At 40.2% G+C, this 19988-nt stretch overlaps 1 long non-coding RNA gene across 1 annotated transcript in view; it reads right to left on the bottom strand.

The window, feature by feature from the left end:
• Positions 1-19988, bottom strand: part of LOC105486138 (uncharacterized) — a 185613-nt gene that overhangs the window by 95267 nt on the left and 70358 nt on the right. Inside the window, exon 2 of the long non-coding RNA XR_011620997.1 lies at positions 14064-14165. This is a non-coding gene — a long non-coding RNA (uncharacterized lncRNA). The remainder of the gene's footprint in view (positions 1-14063; positions 14166-19988) is intronic.

Consider the following 19988-nt stretch of genomic DNA (forward strand, 5'->3'; position numbering starts at 1 on the left):
GCAGCAAACCAACATGGCACATGTATACCTACGTATCAAATCTGCATGTTGTACACATGTACCCTAGAACTTAAAGTATAATTTAAAAAAAGGAAAAAAATATTCTGTCTTCAATATTTAATACTGTTGATCCACTCCCATTTTTCTTCCCCATTTGTTCCCTGATATACGCTGTTTTACCTTTCTGATTGTCTTCTTTGTCTTTTTCTTTAGGATCTTTTTTTTCACCTTGTGTTTATATTAATTAGATTACGTTCAACTAAAAGTAACCAAGACCTAACCACAATGGTTTATACACACCATGGTTTACTCTCTGCAGTAAAAGAAATCTGGTAACAGAATGCCCAGAGTTGCTATACAACAGCCCCACAAAGTCAACAGAATCCAAGTCTTTCTACTTTGGTCCATCCACCAAATATGGTTTCCTTAAGTCCACCCCAAGGCCAATGTGATGCTAGAGTCAGTCATCACCTCTGCATTCCAAGCAACACAAAGGAGAAGTGGAGAAATAGGGCTTACTCTTTCCATACAACACTTCTGCCTACAAATAATTGGCTAGAACTTAGTCATGTGGCCAACAACTGCATAGAAGGCTGAGAAATGTGGTCTTCTATTTCAGGAGGTGATAGGCTCAGCTAAAAGCATTTTGTAGGCTGGGCTCAGTGGCTCAAGCCTGTTATCCCAGCCCTTTGGGAGGCCAAGGCAGGCAGATCACTTGAGGTCAGGAGTTCGAGACTGGCCTGGCCAACATGGGGAAACCCCGTCTCTACCAAAAATACAAAAAATAGCCGGCGCGGTGGCTCAAGCCTGTAATCCCAGCACATTGAGAGGCCGCGGTGGGCGGATCACGAGGTCAGGAGATCAAGACCATCCTGGCGAACACGGTGAAACTCCGTCTCTACTAAAAAAATACAAAAAACTAGCCGGGCGAGGTGGCGGGCGCCTGTAGTCCCAGCTACTCGGGAGGCTGAGGCAGGAGAATGGCGTAAACCCGGGAGGCGGAGCTTGCAGTGAGCTGAGATCCTGCCACTGCACTCCAGCCTGGGCGACAGAGCGAGACTCCGTCTCAAAAAAAAAAAACAAAAACAAAACAAAACAAAAAAAATTAGCCACCGTGGGTGGTGGCAGGAGTCTGTAATCCTAGCTACAGGAAGCTGAGGCAGGAGAATCACTTGAACCCAGGAGGTGGAGGTTGCTGTGAGCCAACATCCCGGCATTGCACTCCAGCCTGCGAGATAGAGCGAGACTCTGCCTCAAAAAAATCAAAGCATTTTGTTACTAAGGAAGATGGGGGAAATGGCTATTGGGTAGGTACACAGCAGTCTCTGCAAGCCTTTTATCTGACAGTATATTTATTATACATTGGTAATCTGAACTAATCCCATCATTCCATGGATAGCCTCTCAAATCTCTTTTTCCTTCAGCCTTCCCTTTCCATTTTCCTTCAACCTTCCCTTTCCAATTTACAAATTCCTGGTAGAGTTTTCCATCCGGATCTTTCTCTAGATAGATTAGAATCTCAAATTCAACAATCTAAACTAAATTTATGATCATCTTTCTAAACCCCCAAACCAATTTTCACATAGTTCTCTGAAGCTTAAAACCTATAGGCACACAACCAACTAATACCACATGAAGCAGCTTTCCGATCCCTCTGTGTTTACTGCCTTCAGACAACACAGATTACTATGACCTATATCATGCTTCACATCACAATCTGCTTCTGATTTTATGTGATTATGTAATTCCCATAATAATTTTTTGTAAAAAAATCTTTTTTTCCGAATATTTTTGGTAATTTTTCTGCATTTGGCAAAGCCTCCCCAACATGCAGGACTAGCTTCATTATATGCCTTACCATTATGAAAGTAAAATAAGCATTACTGCTTGAAAGGATGCAAAACAAAAGACTGGGAATGTGATTTTGCAGCTAGTTCTGGGTTTCCACCAATTTGTCTTCTCAATCAAAACCGTATTAATTAGATCATCTGGTATGTGCCACACAGTCTTGTGGGTAGAGCAAGGGTCTAATGGGAGTGCTATTTGCAAAGTTCATTAATACATGTTAGAAGCCATCCACTGGCTCAGAGAACTTATGTTCAGATAGGAGCAAACAGTTCTTTTTACGAGAACTTGCTGTGCAAATAAGCCAAGAAATAGCATCTTCTATATGGCAAACAGAAATGGAGAGAACAATAAATACATCATATAGGAGGAAAAGAAACCTCAATGTATCTGAGGAGGTGAAGGGAGCAAAAGAGGCAAAGTGAAGAAACCTGCTTTTGGTGGTCAGAAAGGCTCATATGATACAATCTCTACAAGGTTAATGTTGACGCCCAACTTTGATGGCTGTTAAGGAGACACGGGTTGAGGTGAGTAAAATAATAAACTACAGGTCCTTTATCCACCTCTCTACCAAAATTGACACCACTGAAGTCACTAATGCTGAAGGTCCTTGTCTTCATCCTTCCCACCTGGCCTCTCCATAGCATCAGGCACTATACATTGCATAGTCTCTATAAGCCTCCTCTCTTGGTTTTTAAGAATTGAAGCCAGGTGTGGGGGCACAGGACTGTAGTTCCAACTACTAGGGAGGTTGAGATAGGAGGAATGCTTGAGCCCAGGAGTTCTAGTTCAGCCTGGACCACATAGTAAGACCCCTGTATTTTTTTTAAAAAGGAATTGAGGAACACTTCTATATGATTCTTCTACCTCTTTGGTCAGTCCTCCTCAGACTCATTGCTGGTTCCTGTTTCTTAATCCATTTATTAATCCTGCTGTTTCGTTGAATTTTTCCTTCATTTGCTTTTCTTCTCCTTTTTTTCCCTGCTGATCTAATTATTTTTTTTTTTTAGCTTTAACTTTATGTATAAATGACTCCCAAATCTACATTCCAGTTCTGATTTCTTTCCTTATCTCCAGACCTATATTTCTGTCTACCAGCTATATCTACCTTAATAACTTCCAGGCATTCTAAACTCAACATTTTCTTTTCAAATCTGCTATTGTCTTTTCATTGTCTATTTTGGTTAATGACATCTTATCCACCCACTTGCCCAGGCTGGAAAGCTTGGAGTCACCCTAGATTATTGTATCTTTTTTGTTCCCACCTCACATTTCATCAATCACCAAGATAGCTGGATTCTTACAGCACATACCACATAGATCCTTGTTGACTTTACCTTTCCCATGCCCCACCTCTACTACATAAGCAATTCAAAAGTAGAAACTATGTCTATTCAATTATGAATCCTTAGTTCATACCACTGAGCCTGGTACTTGGTATACTAGTGGATTAGCAATGTTTCTGTATTGTTGCTGATTCTCCTGGACACATATAATTTACAAGCACTGCTCAATGCTTGTGTCCAATAAGGCAGAGATCCCCAACCCTCAGGCCAGCGACTGGTATTCGTCTGTGGCCCAATAGGAACCCTGCTGCACAGCAGGAAGTAAGCGGCGGTCCAAGGAGCATTATGACCTGAGCTCCACCTCCTGTCAGATCAGCGGCAGCATTAGATTCTTATAGGAGTATGAACCCCATTGTGAACTGCACATGCAAGGGATCTAGGTTGCGTGCTCCTTATGAGAATCTAATGACTGATGATCTGTCACAGTCTCACATCACCTCCAGTTGGGACTATCTAGGTGAAGGAAAATAAGCTCACGGCTCCCACTGATTCTACATTTTGATGAATTGTATAATTATTTCATTATATATTACAATGTAATAATAATAGAAATAAAGTGCATGATAAATGTAACATACTTGAATCATCCCAAAACCATCCCCCAACCCCCTGTCTGTGGAATAATTGTCTTCAACAAAACTGGTTCCTGGTGCCAAAAAAGGTTGGGGACTGCTGCATTAAGGGATTCTGGATGAAGAACGTCCTTTGATATATTTGTTTCTCCTAATAGAAAAACATATGATACATTAACATTTTTCTAGTGGATTATAGTTCTCACTATAATTTCTACAGAGAAATCAAGATTTTTAATTTCTATAGTGAAATCAAGCCCACTTTCCCTTCAAAAGGAAGTACATAAAGGAAAGGATCCTATTAAAATGCCAAAAGGTAAAAATTGTCAAGGAGTTTCAATGAAGAGCGATTTGCCTTAGTTTGGGTCCCCTCCAAAGCAGAGCCTGAGACAAGAACATGGGAGAAGGTCTCTCTCTATTTGGGTGGTGCTCCCAGGAAGCAAGAGTGAGGAATAAGGGAGAGTTAGAGGAAAAAAAAACAAAAAACAAAAACAAAAACAGGAAAGAAGGGTTTACTGGTTTACTGGGCTGGTTTCTACCGTGAACAACTGGGACCCAATCCCAAGGAGACCCTTCAAGGAAGTAATGCAGAATGCCCCAGCAGATTGTTCAAGTGCAGAAGAGACATTTATCCACTGACTCCTTTCTACCCCGGAGGAAGATTATCTCCAGGAAAATAAACCTCTGCACTCCCGGGCTGCTCATATGTGTGGGTTAATGAATTCTGCTGATTTTGATAAAAACACAGGACAGGAAAGAGGAAAGGCTTACAATGGCTGCCTGATGTAATGATTAATGGCATGCACAGCACTGTTCACCATGGCTGCAGTTGAAATCAGAGGTAAGTTGAGAGAAAAACACATCTGTTCTAAGAATGAAATGTGATAAAACTAGAAAAACGGGCTTTCTGGGTATCTGAACAGATGGGGGTGGGTGCAAGATGAGGACTTGAATGAGTTTAATGACTATTTCCACTAGAAGCATCCTTGGGTGTTCGCTTGCTTTTTTTTTATTTTTAAAGTAATGGAGTGGGGTGAGAAGGGAGCAAGTGGTGAGGAATGTGTCAGAGCCAGTGAAAGACATTGTATGCTGGCTCCCTCACACCCAAGTTCAATTCCCTACTGACTATCTCTATTTGAGAGGATGCAAAAGCTAAATAGTTTATTTCCCAGACCTCTTTGTCAGAATACCTAGAATTACCAAGTGATATCGTTTTGGCAACAAAGCACTAGAGAATGGCCAGGTGCGGTGACTCATGCCTGTAATCCCAGCACTTTGGGAGGCTGAGGCACTTTGGGAGACGAGTCAGGCATTCGAGACCAGCCTGGCCAACATGATGAAACTTCGTCTCTACTAAAAACACAAAAATTAGCTGGGCATGGTGGTGCATGCCTGTAATCCCAGCTACTTGGGCGGCTGAGGCACGAGAATCGCTTGAACCCGGGAGGCACAAGTTGCAGTGAGCCAAGATAGCACCACTGCACTCCAGCCTGGACGACAGAGCGAGACTCTGCCTCAAAAACAAAAACATTAGAGAAAATCTGTTGACACTAACCTCTTTCTCCCTGCTCCTCTTCTACAGTCTTAGATGAACATGGATGTGATGTTCAGAGCTGTAGTGTCCATCTTATAAACATGAAGTGACAAACAAGGAAGAAAGTCCAAACTGATACAGAGGCAATGCAAATCCCAGTAGGGCTGGGTCCTTTTAAGCCTTGGCCAGTCCAGTCTGTGCAGGAGGCCTCTGGCTACTGCTTTACCTAAATGTTTCCTTTATGAAAAGGTGACCTGAACAAGGAAAATGCTCAAGTGTAGCTCCAATCCAATTACTATAGTACAATCCTATCAATCAGCGACATCTTATTTTTTACCTGCCTTGAATTTGAACTATTCATCATTCTATCTCCACCTATGAATACTGTCTCTATCACTGTCTCACTGTTCCAGTTTTTATCTTCTTTCAGGCTTTTAACCTTCAGTGGTGTCCTCACTCAGTAGCACTCAGCCCCCCTTGCCTTGTTAGCCTGTTCTAGCCTGCCCCATGCTGTTCTCAGCTGCTCTCACCTGCCTTACCATGTCTTACTCAGACAGAGCAGAGGTAACATAATGGGAATAGAAAGGACTGGAGAGCATGAGAGTACCCAGTTCCATTTCCCCCCATCTCTAGCTCTGACCAGAATGAAGTTTTTATCAGCTTCCCAGAGCCAGCATTACATTTATGAACTGTTCCATCCTCAGAGGAACAGGAAGGACTCTGGAACAAAGTTTCTTTTCTACTACAGTGCTATGCGGAAGAAGCAAAAATTTGTAGAAAGCAGAATAGGAGAATTTTGCTAGGCTCTTTCTTCTGATATCACCCCAACCTTTTTATATACCATCCATACAAATGAAATTAATAATTAAATTCTGAGACTAAACTTTTTAAAAAACCAATACAGTTTTTGTTTTCCCTTAGTAAAAACACCAGAAGTCACAAGCCCAACACCAATAACTTGCTTGCCTGTCATCCCTTGAGCCACTTCTAAATCAATCATCCCTTCTCTAGTATGCACTTATCTCCTTGAAGCAGTAACAAGTTCTTGCAGGGCAAGGGCAAGGGGCTTCTATTTTTTTGTAACCCACAAGCAACCTAGTATAATGTGGTTCACATAGTAGGAGCTCAAGAAGGCCTTAATGAGTGCATGGCACGATCATTTTCTTTGCTCTCATCCAAACACCATCCAAAGTGATTTACACCACTTGTTAAATGGCAGTCTTCTTAGATGGGGATGGAAAATTCCTGCCCTCTTTGATGGGCCAACATGAAATTAGATGGTAGGTGGGTGTTTAGTTACTGTAGGTAGACAACTTTTTTTTCTGAAGACATTGCCTTTTACAGTAATTAGCAATCCTGGTGTTTTTGGATGGGGGGCTGAATGAGTCATGGAGGCCTTCAGGTCACAATTGAAGCAGGTTTTAAAACCACATGGGAAAAACATCTTACCTGAGGAAATCAAAGTGTATAACCACCTATCATGACATCATTATCCATCGGTTCTTGTATTCATTCAACACATAACCGAGCACCTACTGGACTGGGTGCTAAGCCCCATATGCTAGATACTGGGATAGAATATAAATGAATGAAATAGACAGGCTGCCTTTCTAGCCTGTCCTCTAGTAGTAGATACAGACAAGTAAATAAGAAATTTCAATAGAGTACAATTATAATACACTTGATAGGCAATTATATACAGGATAGTCAAAGCAAATCGTGAATCCTTATATTTAAAAAATGAGGGTGATGAGATTACAAGTAGACTACCACACAGCAATCAGAAGAGCTTTGGCAAGAAGAACTGTGTTTTTCCTGATACTCCAACTCGTAACAAGAATAATGGCACAATTTTTCATACTTGCAGAGCATATGACAAGTTCTAAACTTCTGAAACATATATTATCTCATTTAATCTATATAACAAGCTTTTTGAAAAATATCTTATTATAACCCTTCACAGATGAGGAAACCATGGCTTAGGGAAGCTAAGTTACTCTGATGGACTGTTTTCACATCTTAATGACAACAAATAGCACATAGTGCTGTGTTCATTATGAGCACATCTGTACTGAATGCTATTTAATAATTACTATCAGTTTTCTAAGTTAAACTCTTTTGTATTCATAAACATTGTAAATAAGATTTCTTCTTATATGTGCAGGTGCGCAATTTACCAAAGATAAAAGCACTTTATGAGAAATAGCTTGGGCACTGTGACTAAAAGACACCCAGAACTACTTAGAAATTTCAAGTCTCACTTTCTTTTATCTTGGAATTCTTTTTAAGTTTCTCAATTTTAAATGTTCCACTCTCTCCTACATGGGAAAAAAAGTAAAACCTGTCTTTCTATTTTAAGTCTGTAAAAACATGTTCAATGATCCTTTACATTGCAGTCAATATTCTCAGGCCCCACAATTGGCAAACAACAGCTGCATCAACCCACATTTCACTACCCAGGGGAGATTAAATAACTAGTTATATTAGACCCTATTGTGGGGATTAAATAACTAGTTATATAAGACCCTATTGATCCTCAAAACACCACATTTTGTAATCATAGTGATATCAAATATATACATCCTACAGATTTAGTCGTCCTTCAAAGCATGAAGGTTTGTGAAAATCAGTAAATACTGCTAGTAGTACTATACCAATATTTACACACACTGGTTATAATTTGGATGCTTTCTTATTACTTGTCAAGGCTTAATACATTATTAAAATAAATTTAGGGTTGTTTTAAAAAACTAACGATTAGGATAATATATTGACAAATATAAAAGTATTTCCATTATTTTAAATGATTTCAATCATCATTGTAAATGCAATGAACACTTTACAACAAAACTTAATCTTGAAAAAATGCACAATTATAATAAAAAATATATTCACTCTGAGAAATCACACACTTTTGAGATACTCATTTATCTGTAGGTTTCTCACAATCTTTTCTGGGGACTTTTATTTCTCTATTTCTTTGCTCTTTCAGTCCTGAAGTAAGCAAATATCTTGTTTCTGAGGTCTAAGAATGACGTTAGGACATTTGCCTGGCTTTCTGAAGGGAGAATATGTTCTAATTTTTCCAGTGCTTTTCTTACCTGTCATGCCACAAAAGTCACACCATGTTAGCAGAGGTGGATTTACCATGAAGAAAAAGGAGGTTAAACCTCGGGGCTCCTCACATAAACTGTTTCCTTCCAAGGCACCGGGAAGTCACCTATCAATGTATTTACATGGTCCTATGTTTCTCTCCCTTCCCACTTACTCTCCATCACATTTCCCTTGGGCTGAGTGGCACTGGAGTGGCATGAACATCTGGGGAGATTTTGCGGAGGTATACTTTCTCAATGGGGTGATAACACACCCATCAGGGGCAAAACATCCTACTCTTCTTATTTATTTATAAAGCACAGATACATACAATACATAAACAAATACACAATACATCTCTGCTATTAAAATTTCATGGGGGAACTGTTAGGAAAAAAGAAGTCTAAGAATGTTCCTCAGAGAGGGGTGATGATGAAAAATAAGTTTAGAAACACTGGGCCAAGGGGGAAATTAAGTTGGAAATACTAATACATTTAGTTTAGGTTTGGTGGCATATACATATGTGGTTTGCATTCCCTTTCATTTATATTTAACCTATTGTAGGAATGGTCTCCAGAAATGCTCCTATTGCCCTCTGTGAAAGCTTATCTATATTATGACATGACATGACAGAGCTAGATGTTATATGAATATTTCCTGCCATGCCCAGCCCCAGAAGATATAGGTAGCAGAGAGGTGAAAAGAGGCTTGAAATGTAAAAAGTTAGAAGCTACTCTGTGAAAAATTCTTCTCACTATCAGACATGTAAATGTATAAATAACAGATTCAGTTTTCTCAAAACTGTAGACTCAAGGGGTACATGGGCAGGTTTCTTACATGGGTAGACTGCATAATTCTGGGGCTTGGGCTTCTGGTGAACCCATCACCCAAATAGTGAACATTGTATCCAGTAAGTCACCTTTAACTTTCCCCTACCCTTTTGCAGTCCTTGGCGTCTATTATTCCCATCTTTATGTCCATATATACCCATTGTTTAGTGCCCACTTGTAAGTGAGAACATGTGAAATTTGATTTTCTGTTTCTGAGTTACTTCACTTAGGATAATGCATCCATGTTGCAGCAAAGGACATGATTTCACTCTTTTTATGGTTGTACGGTATTCCATGTTGTATATTTACCACATTTCCCTTATCCAATCCACCACTGAGGGACACTTAGGTTGATTCCATATCTTTGCTATTGTCAATAGTGCTGAGATAAACATGTAGGTGCAGGGGTCTTTTTGATAAAATGATTTCTTTTCCTTTTTGTAGATACCCAGTAGTGGGATTGCTGGGTCGAACGGTAGTTCTATTTTTAGTTCTTTGAGAAATCTCCATAGTGTTTCCATAGGGGTTGAACTAATTTACATTCCCACCAACAGTGTATAAGCATTCCCTTTTTACCACATCCTTGCCAACCTCTTGTTAGTTTTTGACTTTTTCATAATCACCATTCTGACTGGTGTGAGATAGTATTTCATTGTGGTTTTAATTTGTATTTCTCTGATGGTTAGTGATGAACTTTTTTATATGTTGACTTACACTAAGTCATAAAATAGAAGTTTTGCTTGTCACAATAATGCAACACGTACAATTATAAATGCACATAGACTTTTGTGAGGACTACACAAATAGAGTTCACCAGAATTCCTGTATTTGTGGAACTCAACCTATAATGTAGTATAATCAGTAAGCATCCCTGTATAAATACAGCAAGTTTCATGTTATACATTTGAGTATTAATAATAAAAAATAAAGTTCTATCAACTATGCTAAAAAAATCTGAGTTATGTTTTTATTTTCTCAATAGAGCAAAATTTTCAAAACCCAAAAGTGGTTGTCATTGGGAACTGCTTTTACCTCTATTACTTTCCTTTTGAATCTGAATCTCTCACAGCCAGTGGAGAATTGATGGGGATCGTGTCACTGGAAACTTGTACAGGGCAATGTCTTCCTTGAGTGTGGTATCTTTGCCTCCCACGCCTAGGAAGTACGAGATGGACCGTCCCTGCCCAACTACGAACAAGCAATTTGGGTGATTTCTTCTTTCCTTTCAAAGTTGCCCTTTTAGCTGATGTTAAAAGAGCTGTGATTAGGATCATGAACTCTGGAACTTGACTCTCAGCTCTGCCACTTATTAGCCATGCAAATTTACTTAACCTCACAGCACTTCAGTTTTCTTACTTGTAAAATGGAGATAATAATAGTACCTACACCAAAGGCTGCATTGAGAATCCACAAAATTATATTTTGAATGAAAATTGTTTACAGTTCTACTCATATGTACATAGCTATACATATATCCAGAACAAGGATAATACGTAGGTACTAATGCAGTGTTGTTCTGGTGTTAAGTCCTCACCAATAAAACACTTGCCGCAAGTGGCTGGGTAGTACCTGCCCAGGTGCTGTGCAGACCCTCCTCCTCTTTTTTTCATGCTAGGTTTGTATTGCCTTCTGTTTCACTTCTGTATTCCTTGGTGTATCAGATCCTAGGGCTTCTGTAACAAAGCACTACAAACTGGGAGGTGGCTTAAAGCAATAGAAATTTATTATCTCACATTTCTAAAGGCGAGAAGTCCAGAATCCAGGTGTTGGCAGGGCCATGCTCACTCTGAAACCTGCAGAAGAATACCACATTGCCTCTTCCTTGGTTTTGGTAGTTTGCTGTCATTCTTTGGCATTCCTTGTTTTGCAGCTACATAACTCCAGTCTTTGCCTTCACCATCATGTGTGTTCTTCCCATGTATCTCTGTCTTCACAGGGCTATCTTCTCATAAAGACACTAGTCATATTGGATTAGGGACAAACCTTACTCCAGTATGATCTCACCTTAACTAGTCACATTGGCAACAATGCTATTTCCAAATAAGGACACATTCTGAAGTACTGAGGCTCAGACACATTGCATGCAATCCATACTACTTGGGATTACACGTCCCGTGCTTATCTACACTGAGCCACATCAGCCTGGCTACTTCCTTGTGCCAAGTTATCTTGCCCTATTTTGTTTGCCTTGAAAACCACTCTAGGATATTAAAATCATACAGGATGTATGTGGATTTAGGTTGTTACAATGGATGGGCTTAAGATACATTGTTTGGTGTGCATAATTGATGAAAACTCCAGCATTTGTAAGACGAATTACTCTAGCAGATGTAAGACACAGAGGTGTTTAGTTGTAATGCTTCCCTGGGTAAGATAATGTTGTCAATAAGATAATGTTGTCAATAAGATAATGTTGTCAGTAAATGTGGGCTCTTGCTGCTAATCAGTGAGTCTTGGTAGGAAAGAGATCCATAATTTAAAAAACACACTACTACCATTTGTTGAACAATTACTGTCAAACGCTACTCTAGGCACTTGAAATATTCTTTCACACACACACACACACACACACACACACACACACACACACAGAAGATGCTATTATTACCCAATATAACAGTTACTTAAGTGCTAGAGATTAAAAATTACTCACGATCACAAAGCTAATAAGTGGCAAAGTTGGAATTAGAACTAGGCAGGTTGATTTCAGAGCCTGTGCCCTTAACTATGACACATTCTTCCTCTAAATAAACAATATACTATTTTGTGAAAACTAAACAATTCACCAGATGACCCATAGATAGCTGATGGACTGAGGCTCACAATGAAACAAAGATAAATCATCTCAAGAACATCTGTGGCATCAGTGGCTACACTGCAAACATGGATTAACTTCCTCTGAGGCATCTTGGGAGAGAAAGGTCAGTAAGCTGAAGGACTCAAAGATAAGAAAGAGGGACTGGAAAACAAGCTCTCAACCAGTGACTCTCAAACATGCCTATGTATTAGAAACACCTGGAGAACTTTTCAAAAAATACCATGCCTGGACTCCACTCTCAGAGATACTAATTCAATTAATCTGAAATGACCCCAGCCATTGGCATTTTTTCAAAAGCCCCTTTTATTCTAAAGAGCAGATAGTTTGAGGCATTGCTCTGGACACACTGCAGGCTTCCACCATTTCTATTTCATACCTTTCCTGTCCTGAAGTTGAACCTGAAACACAACTCTACTCCTCTAGTGCTGCCTCCTCAACCCAAATTCAACAGGTCCAAGGTCAGCACCTTGGGGAAGGCCAGCCACCTTTTGGAGGAGGCTTTACAACAATATTAATCCCATCCACCAGGGAGGGGACCCCACAGTGGGTGACTCCTACTCTGAGAACAAAAGATAAGAACAAGGGAGAGGGGCAAAAATTTCTTCCTTGCCACCCTCCTTCCAAATTGATTTCACTTTACAAAGCTGGAATTCACAGTGCTTCACTCAGTTTTTCCTCCAAAGGTAGACCTGAGAAGAAAAGATAATGTGCTACTGCAGAGCTGGGACTTCCCATGAGCCTGGTACTCAGCATAGGTTCATAGAGTGAGTGAGGAAACCGGGTTTCAAACTTGGGGCTGTCTAGTGTTTCCAGGGAAAAGTCATTGATTCAGTTGTGATCCCTTTTATTGACTTTTTTCAAAGAGACTCTTTTCCTTTAAATGTCACCCACATAATCGATGAACCTGAGCAATGAGTGTGCAACAGAGATCTCAGTGAGGGCTGGCATGGCAAAACCGCTAAAGCAGAACCTGGGCGATGGGCAGACATTATTATAAAATAAGCCAAAAGTAGTTAGGACCAAGGACAATACCTTGTAAGTTTTGTCCTAGGTGGTCTCATAGACTTTGATTCCCCAGTGGCCCAAGGCTGTGAAAATGATTCCACCATCAGCACAGGTCTACCTGAGATTTAAGCTCTGCCTTAAAAGCTTGGTGAATTCTCACCTTAAAAGTCATGTTCTAGGGGCTCTAACTTTATAACCAAAACTCTGTGTTAGAATTCACCCAGTGGAGATATAGCTGTCCTAAAGGGAATAATCACTAAAGGATGTTGGCTGGGGGACAGGAACAGAAGTGAGTCCTTCCCAAGAAGAAAAAAGTAGCTAGAAAATCTTGACTGAGGAGAAGACAGGGTTTTACTTAGTCACTTAACACATCCCCTTTCAGAAGTCATTTAACATATTCCCTTTCAATGGAGAAGAGTGGTTTCTTCTTTTTAGAACACAAAGAAAGAAACAACAGAGAAAAAAGAAAAATCCCCATTTCAGGGAAACTAAAGTCTATAGCAAAATAAAGGCCAAAGATATATTGATTTCTGGGGTAGCTTTTTCAATTCTGGAATGGTTTTCAATTAAGTATAAAGATTCAAGGCGAAAAGAAACAAAGAAATCTATGTAAACCCAATGAACACAGGGCAAGATTAAATAATGATTAATGACCGCTAAGAATTTGCAAAGTACCTAGTTGTTCCTGTTTTTATTATCATCTTTCTGTATTTTTAACCATATGACTTATATAGATGTATAGTTTTGCTCTTCATTGTTTATTTACATTTTAAAAAATTTAATGGGAAAGTATGCAAGCATTTTTATTTCCATGAATTATACCCACAGCAACCCTAATTGTGTTGAAGGTTACCAACTGCATTATTAATATTCTGTCCTCTGGGGCCCTGTCACCACACACAATCACCTCTTCTCCCACTGAAGATCCTTAGATTTGAGGAGATTCACAGGCAAGGCAAAGAGTGGAGATTACCAGGTAGAAATTATATGATAGGGTCAGAGAAGGCATCAGTTCCTTACCCTCTCTTCTTTACCTATGCCTTCTTGGCAAACTCCAGTTAGCTGTATTCTTCAATCCATTCTTTCTGTGTCTGTGTTTAAGCACAGAATAAAGTTACAAACCTGGGCGGAAACAAAACCAAGTTACATTACCTAGTTTGGCCCTCCCTGCTTGATAATGTGCTTTCTTTATTTTTATTTTTTAAATTAAATTAAATCTTTTTTTTTTTTTTTTTTTTTTTTTTTTTTTTTGAGATCAGTCTTGCTCTGTTGCCCAGGCTGGAGTGCAGTGGTATAACAATAGCTCACGGCAGCCTTAAACTCCTAGGCTCAAGCCATCCTCCGGTCTCAGCCTCCCTAGCAGCTAGGACTGTAGACATGCACCACCACACCCAGCTAATTTTTACATTTGCTTTCTCTTTAATGGTTGTGCCCCATTACAGGTCTAAGGATACTTATTCTAAATGTTTCCTCAATCAAGCCTCCAAATCACTGCTGAATATTCACTGAATAGTTTCCCATACAATTTAAAATAAACCAAGACCACTCAATATAAATCTTTTATATTTTCCTTTTTCAAGTTATATTTTCTCAGTATTTCTCACCACCCAAACTCATCTTTCTTTTAATGTCTCTTTCCTAAGCCCTCTGCAAAATTGATCCTACCACATTTCACTTCAGGAAAATCATTTTCTCAAAAAAATTTTTTGTCTTGACTCTTTCATCATTCCTTCTACTCTGACATTCTCTTCAAATCAATAATATTCTGTAGCACCTTCCAGTCTTAAAAAAGGACACCTGTAATAACACTATTTTTACCTATATTAAAGTGTATATATGTCTTATGTCCTTATAAAAGACTCCTTAAGAGCAGGAAATAAAATTTAAACATCATTCTATTTCCCCGAAAGTCACCATTGAGACTTACATACACAGTATGTGCTCAGTGAAGGTATACTGAATGAATGAAAGAATGTTTTAAATCTTGTTATTCTTGGGCTTATTCCTGGGCTCTGAAATGAAATCCATAGGAGTGCTCTGAACTTGCCTCAGTGAAGACTCATTTAGGGTTTGGAATGTCTGAAGGATTCCCTGGACTCAATACATGGGACACCCTCTCAGATAGTTACTTTCTCAGTTACTACCTAATAGGCATGTATCAGGCTACATCAGAAATTTCCAAATTACTATGTCCTTATTGTTTATTGCAGGGTTTCAACTTGCCCTAAAAATCTTTCACAGTTAATTGTATCAGTGCAAAGGGTGTACTTCACATGTGTCTGTCTTGGCTCTATCACACTCTTCCACAGTCTAGAGGGCCACTAGAAGGAGCATCACTACAGTCTCTCATAAAAGCACAAAGGTCTATGCCGAGGGTGCTTCTCTAGTGCTCCCAAAGCTGATGATCCTAAGGGCACCACAGTCATACTGGGCTTGAGAAGGGGACCAGGCTTCTTTATAACTTGGTACACATTTTGTCACTCAGCCTATCCAAAAAACAGCTCCTTTTGACCCCAGGTTTCTCGTCTCTCTCAGTCCAAAGGGTAACAGAGGACAAGTGCCATCTCTACTTCATTACCTAGGTTTGAAACCAGTTCAAGGAAGCAGACAGGGAACAGATATTCTTCCCACTCCATTTGTCACAATTTCTTTCTTTTGCTGTGACCCAGACCCTAGAACACTCTTCTCTCCTCTCTTCAAAATTCTCTTGCTTTTAAGTGGATGCAAAAACTACTGCTGAGGGTGGGGAGGGTGTGAGACAAAAGCAGAGAGTGTTACCCGGCTTAGCAGGGCCCAAGACCTGGGTCAATCCGTTCAATGTGATGTTATAATTCAAACACTGAAAGACACAATAAATTTATTCCTCAGGCAGTAAGTCATGTCACAAGCCATTTTAGGATTCTTGTTTTGAAACTGAGAATTCTGTACCATTTGCCAACAGTCAAAACTCAACTTTCACTGAAATTCTCATGTATGCTGGGGAAATCTAATAGATTGTTTCCAACCAATTCTTCTTTTATTTGTATGAAAAAGATTGGATTTTCACAGGTTCATGCAACACCACCTTGGGGACTCTCTTGCCTGCCAAGATCTTTACCATTCAATCTGCCAGGCCCCCTATTTAGACATTTAGGCATTTAGATAACGCCAGCCAGCCTCCAAGCACTTCCCCAAAGTGATCTCAAACCAAAAGCAGACTTTGGAAGACAATATCAAAGAGTTTATTAGAAGGCCTGGCATAGTGGCTCATACCTGAAATTCTAGTACTTTGGGAGGCTAACGCAGGAGGATTGCTTGATGCCAGGAATTTGAGACCCTCCTGGGCAACATAGTGAGACTCCATCACTACAAAAAATTAAAAACTTAGTCAGGCATGGTGGCATGTGCCTGTAGTTGCAGCTACTTTGGAAGGCCAGGAGTTAGAGGCTGCAGTGAGCTATGATCATGCCACTACACTCCAGCCTGGGCAACAGAGAGAAACTCTCTCTCTGGGGGGAAAAAAAAAAAAAAAGTTCGTCAGGACAACTTCTGGGTAGTGCAGCTGATCTAACTAGGATCTCATAACCATGATCTCTAACATGTTTAGAGGTTTTTAGAAGTTTTGAATGTACAAAACAAACAGAAATCCTTGACTTTATTTGGCTGTTTCCTATATAGTTCTTTAAGTCAGATAAGCAAGTTTTTCCCACCATCCCCACCCACACCCTGTCTGAGAAGTTTTTAAAGGATAAGAAAGAGGGAATGAGGGTAAAAAGCAAATAATGGAAATGCAGGGAAACAAGGGGGTACAGTGTAAGCGTGAGAGAGAAAGAGAAAGTGAGAAAAGCCTACAAGACAATCTGTCTTAAATTCATAGAGAGGAAATACTGCTAGAAGTGCTGATTCAAGCACTTTGGGAATACTTTAAAACTGAATGCCTTGTTTCAAAGACACGTCTCTGAGGAAGCCAGGTTTACTCTCTTCCCTTGTTGCCAGAGTTAACATTCAGGGAAGGCAAACAGCCTTGTATGTTTTCCCCCAAATGACTCTACAACTAGACTTAAATTCTTCCGTTAAGCGTGCCTCTTGAAATACAACCCTGAATCTAGGAGTTGTAATTGAAAATATGTGTTAGTAATCAAGAATCCTTTTCTTGATAAGCTCCCAAGATGGTTAGTTAGCTCCCAAGAGGAATTTCTCTTTGCTGGGTCCTCACCTTCTTTGAAGGCAATCAAGAGCACTTACACAAAACAGGACTATGAGACCATTTTTACCTGGCTGTGGTCCAAAAAGAGGTTTACTGGGCATTTCTTTATGAAAGAAAGTTGCTAAGCTATAGTAAACACCCACATATCTCTGAGGCTGAGAATGAATCAGAAAGTTATAAATAGTTATAAAACTTGATCATTTCCTTTTCTGTGTCATCTATGCAAGGGGTGAATAGGTTAGTACATTTCAGAGAGTTAAAAACAGGACAGACTGTAGAGCTCTTGAAAACTCTTTCCTGTAGAGAAGTCAATGTTAGCCTCGGACCTCAACTTTATCAACCCTGAAAAGGTTCATCATGATGCAGATTAGCAAGTGACAGGACAGAGTTTTCTAGTTACGAGATGGTGTGTGGTTGTGAAGCAGGAAATGTTCCCTGACCCCTTCATGGGGCGGGAAGTGGAGTGCAGGTGCTGGAGCTAGCCAGCTGCTTTGGTGCTGGCAGGGGCAAACTCCAGTCACTCGACCCCATTGCCTTCAACCCCCTGTGGAAGGGAGAATGCAGGTGAGCAGGTACAGGAGATGGGGTGAGTGCTTTTGGGTGCTGGCAGGAGCAAAACTTCGTGTGGGCCCCACAGCAGCATCTCTCGGGGAGTACTCACGACCCCTGAAGTCCCAGAAGTGTTACAGTCAGTGCTCTTTTAGCTTTGCCATCCATGGATGGCTTAAGTGTTAATAGTTCAGTGGAGGGTCAGTGTGATAGCCTTTTGCATCTGCACCCATGATACCCAAGCTCACGTTCGATGTCCAGGAAAAATCAGGTGGCATGAACGAATTGAAGGGTGGTGAATGTGGAGGAATTTATTGCTGATGAAAGTGGCTCTCAGTGGGAAGGGGAGCTGGACAGAGGATAGAGCGGGAAGGTGATCTTCCCCAGGGATGGCAGGATTCCTCTCCAAAGCCATGCCATCAAGCTGTCCCTCTGAAGTCAAGCTGCTTCTTTCCAACATCAAACCATAGCCCCTGACGTCCAGCTCCTCCTCCCCTTTTCTTTCTCACCTCCCTCTGCTAGCGGCTTCTCCTATTCTCTTCCTCTCCTCCCTCTGCTGGGGATTTTATGGGCAGAGGATTAGGGACAGGGTGGGCTATGGGTAGTTTTGGAAAAGACAACATTTGAGCAGGAAAATAGGGATGTGAAGTTCTAAGTTTAGACAGTGGTTCCAGGCTTGAGGGTGGGGCCCTTGCCAAGGACCCACCCTCTTCTGCCCAGAATTTTCCTGCCTCCTGTCCCTATCAGTTGTAAAGCCAGAAAACCCTTAATAAGAGCTCTAGCCACAGTAAGACACTCAAGAATCACATCCCTCTCCATCTTGTGACTGACTGGCTTTTTCTGATCAGGGTCCTAGAGAAAGCTACATGGGTACTTGCTCTCTGCAAAGTGTGCTAACACCATTGTTGATGGGAACCTAAGATCGTATACATCAATGAGAAATTTTTTAAAAATTACACACCTAGTTGGAAGCATAGTATGGTTCCACTGTTTTGCTAAGATTTGAGGCCTTCAAGGTACCTGTTTATTTCCAAGATTAGTGCAGTGTGACCAGTCCACCCCATGTGCAAGGGCACTGACTCCATGTATGTACGTGCAGTAGGCAAATGTTTCTGAGAGTGGCATCATCAATTGTTCATGACTTAGTTTTGCCTGTAGCAACTCAGGAGTGAAAGGCAACCCTTGCTGCTTCCTTTCCAGAGTTAGACTTTCACTGAGAATCCATCTGCTTGCTAGAAACTGACAGCCATAAAAAAACCTTTCTTTCTGGAAGCCAGATCCTGTGCTGGAAATATAAAAGTTTGCTCTTACTCCAGAGAAGAGCGATTTATCATGGGGGTCACAATCTGCTGCATCAGTCTATGACATCTTGCAAAATTGGTATGAGATTTCTTTCTTTGATTGAATCAACTATGTTTGTGAACTCTTATTTATCAACATTTCTCTTGACCATATGGGTTTCAGATAGCAATCTTGCCCTATAATTCTATATAGAATATCACTCCAGTCCCCTGAGGACTTATTCTTTTTCTTTATTGATTCAGCCTCAAGACTGCAGTTGTTCAACTGTAAGGTAAAATGAGGTGTCTCCCTGTCTGTTATTACCTTCAGCTTAATTCACCATCACTCCCATGTCTGCAGCTTGTTTGGGTATTCCCTGGGTGTTTTTTCTTTTTGTCAGGGTTATTTATTTATTTATTTATTTATTGGTGCAGAATATATCTACAGTGTTAAAATGTAGTCTGCTTTGCTAATTTTATTAGTCAGAATATTAGGGATTTAAAACGGAAGGGTTTATAAATCAGGCAATTTTTCACTTTTCTGTTACAGCAACTTAGACAATGCACATTATGTGATACGTCCCTCTACCATAATCAAAAAGACAGGAAACCACAAATTACCTCATTTTGCCTGATAATTCTGGGCTCTGACTCACTTAGAAGGTGTCATTAGAATCATAGAATTTAAATCTTGAAGGGAATAGAGAGGTCATCTCACTGACTTACCATGGGAATCACCTCAGGTTGTTTTTTGTTGCTTTTTAAAAATATAAGATTCCTTCTCTCTTCTCCCCACCCCCGGAGATACTGATTTTCTAGGTCTGACTTGGAGCTCCAGAAACTGTATTTTTAGAAGGCTCCCTAGGTGATTCAGAGCATTAGCTCAGTCTGTTATCCATTATACAGTTCTCTCTCTGTTCAAATGAAGGA

The sequence above is a fragment of the Macaca nemestrina genome, chromosome 3, assembly GCF_043159975.1.
Source record: "Macaca nemestrina isolate mMacNem1 chromosome 3, mMacNem.hap1, whole genome shotgun sequence".
Classification (NCBI taxonomy): domain Eukaryota; kingdom Metazoa; phylum Chordata; class Mammalia; order Primates; family Cercopithecidae; genus Macaca; species Macaca nemestrina.